This window comes from Hemiscyllium ocellatum, unplaced genomic scaffold (assembly GCF_020745735.1).
Source record: "Hemiscyllium ocellatum isolate sHemOce1 unplaced genomic scaffold, sHemOce1.pat.X.cur. scaffold_1564_pat_ctg1, whole genome shotgun sequence".
NCBI lineage: Eukaryota > Metazoa > Chordata > Chondrichthyes > Orectolobiformes > Hemiscylliidae > Hemiscyllium > Hemiscyllium ocellatum.
The window spans coordinates 72,501-75,000 of NW_026867810.1; the positions used below are offsets into that span (position 1 = coordinate 72,501).

The window sequence follows — 2,500 nt, forward strand, 5'->3', positions numbered from 1 at the left end:
GCACCCCCAATTAAGGAATAATAAACGCATCGATGCTAATAAGCCTTCCGCAAAGAGAAGGAAAGGGGTGTGGTCCGAGGAGGAGGAAACCCTCTTGGAACAATTAGAAATAAACCTAGCGGGCGCAAGGTTTATCAATGTCGAGATTGCGAAAGTCCTAACATCGAAGACTTCTAAGCAGATCTCAGACAAACGCAGGTTGCTCCAGCAAAAGCGGCTAGCCAAAGCCGCTGCCCCGACAAGCCCTCAGACGGTAGAAAGAGAGGAGCAAGAGCCCATACAAGAGGAAGAGAATGGCACGGATATTCCAGTTGAGCAACAATTTCCATATAAAATTCCGGCCAAACTTCCGAAACACAGGGAAGTTGATGAACAAATCAGACAGGCCGAGGAATTGTTGAAAAAAGCCAATGATCCACTCTGTATGGCTCAAGCTCGAGGGCTGGTAGACTGTATTACAGACGAAATAAACGGTGGACATGCTGGGGGACACTCCCGCAGAAGGCAAAAAGAGTGCAAAAGAAAGGCCGAAAAGAAGGGTAACAACAATGGTGCGAGGAAACGGTTTGCCACCAAAAAAGCGGTGTTTAAAGACACCCAAAAGCTATACCAAACCAACAGGCGCCAGCTAGCCAGAAAAATAATGGGTGCACCTGATACATCTAAGTGCCCCATCTCACGAGAAGAACTTGAGAAAAAGTTTCGTGAGAAATTGTCCGTGCCTAATAATAAGGCGGACTTAAGGAAATTTGCCGGCTATGCTGGACCTGTTGATGAAACCGTATTGCTGGGACCGATAAGGGAAGAAGAGGTAGAGGAAGCCCTGAGTGGAATAGACAAACACAGTGCACCAGGGCCCGATGGCAAAAAGCTGAAAGACCTAGAAGCCATTCAAGAGGCAGATGCCTCACGTATACCTCGCCTCTTCAACCTGTGGTTAAAAACCAAAGCGGTCCCAGAGACGATGAAAAAGAGCCGGACGGTACTAATCCCCAAGTGTGAGGATCCAGATCGACTTAAAAACCTCGACAACTGGCGCCCCATTACAATCGGGCCAATGCTCCTCCGTCTGTTCACCAAGATCCTGGCAAAGAGGTTGAGCAAGGCTGTGCAAATCAACCCAAGACAGAAAGGTTTCCTGGCAGCCACACCCGGGTGTAACGAAAATATTGCCATCCTCCAGAATATCATTAAAGGATCGAAAAAGAACAGAAAGGAGCTGGCCATTGTCTTTGTCGATCTGGCCAAAGCGTTCGACTCTGTCGGCCACAAATTGCTGATCAGCTCACTAAAAAGGATGAAATTACCGAATGCCTTCGTGGATTTGATCCGCGACCTCTACACTAATAACACCACGGTGATTGAGGGCAAAGGCAAACCCACGGAACAGATTAAGATCGAGCGAGGCGTTAAACAGGGCGATCCGCTTTCACCTTTGTTATTTAACATCGCAATAGACCCTCTGATCAGTACCCTGGAGCAGACAGGCCAGGGCATTACAATGCCGTACGGGGACAGGATGTTTAACTGTACCGCATTGGCCTTTGCGGATGACATTGCACTGCTGAGCAACTCTCACGCCGGGATGCAAGAGAACTTGAAAATCCTCCAATCCTACTGTGATAAGACAGGCCTAGACGTTAATGTCAATAAAACAAAAGGCTTCCACTTCACATGCAAAAGGAAGACCTTCATATATAATCACGTAGCGAAATGGAAGATCAGAAACGAAGCCATCAAATACATCCCACCAGGAGACACTGAGAAGTACCTGGGAGCCCGGATAGACCCATGGGCTGGCGTGAAAGAAAGCGAATGGGAGGAAAAGCTGAAAGCCTGGGTTGAAGGCCTGAGGTCGGCAGCACTCAAGCCAACTCAGAGATTGGAACTGCTCAAAGTGCATGTCATTCCAAGGTTATACTTCCATCTGATACTGACAGAAGCGTCACAAAATACATTGGTAAAGCTAGACCAGATCATTCGAAACGCGGTAAAAGAATTCCTACACTTGCCACAACATGTAACGGACGGCTTACTGTACTCAAGGAATAGAGACGGAGGTCTGGCAATACCCAAGCTCGAGGTTCAAATTCCATCCGCTATAATAAGAAAGCGTGAATCTCTTGAGCGCTCAACCGACCCCATCATAAGAGCTTCTTTCCAATTCAGGGAAGAAAGCAATAAGGAAACCATTGAGGAATATCGGTCACTAAACGTACTACAAGAAATTAAAGGTTTCCTGGTTGAGAAAAATATACCAGTTGTACCAGACCCGGAGGTGCTGACAATGATGCTAGAAGGCGGGCAATTGTCAGAAAAGCAAAAACAACGCTTGCTAAAACCCCCCAATGAGTACGGAGCATGGCGAGAGTGGGAATTCGAAAAGTGGAGTAATATGGAATGTCAGGGGACTGGCATTAAATACTTCCACGGAGACAGGATATCCAATGCCTGGCTCAAACCGCACGCAAAGAATCGATCTAGGTACGTTATTTCAAGC

General features: G+C 47.2%; 1 pseudogene; it reads left to right on the forward strand.

The window, feature by feature from the left end:
- The window catches only part of LOC132810171 (28S ribosomal RNA), an 8,222-nt pseudogene that overhangs the window by 3,628 nt on the left and 2,094 nt on the right, over positions 1–2,500 (forward strand).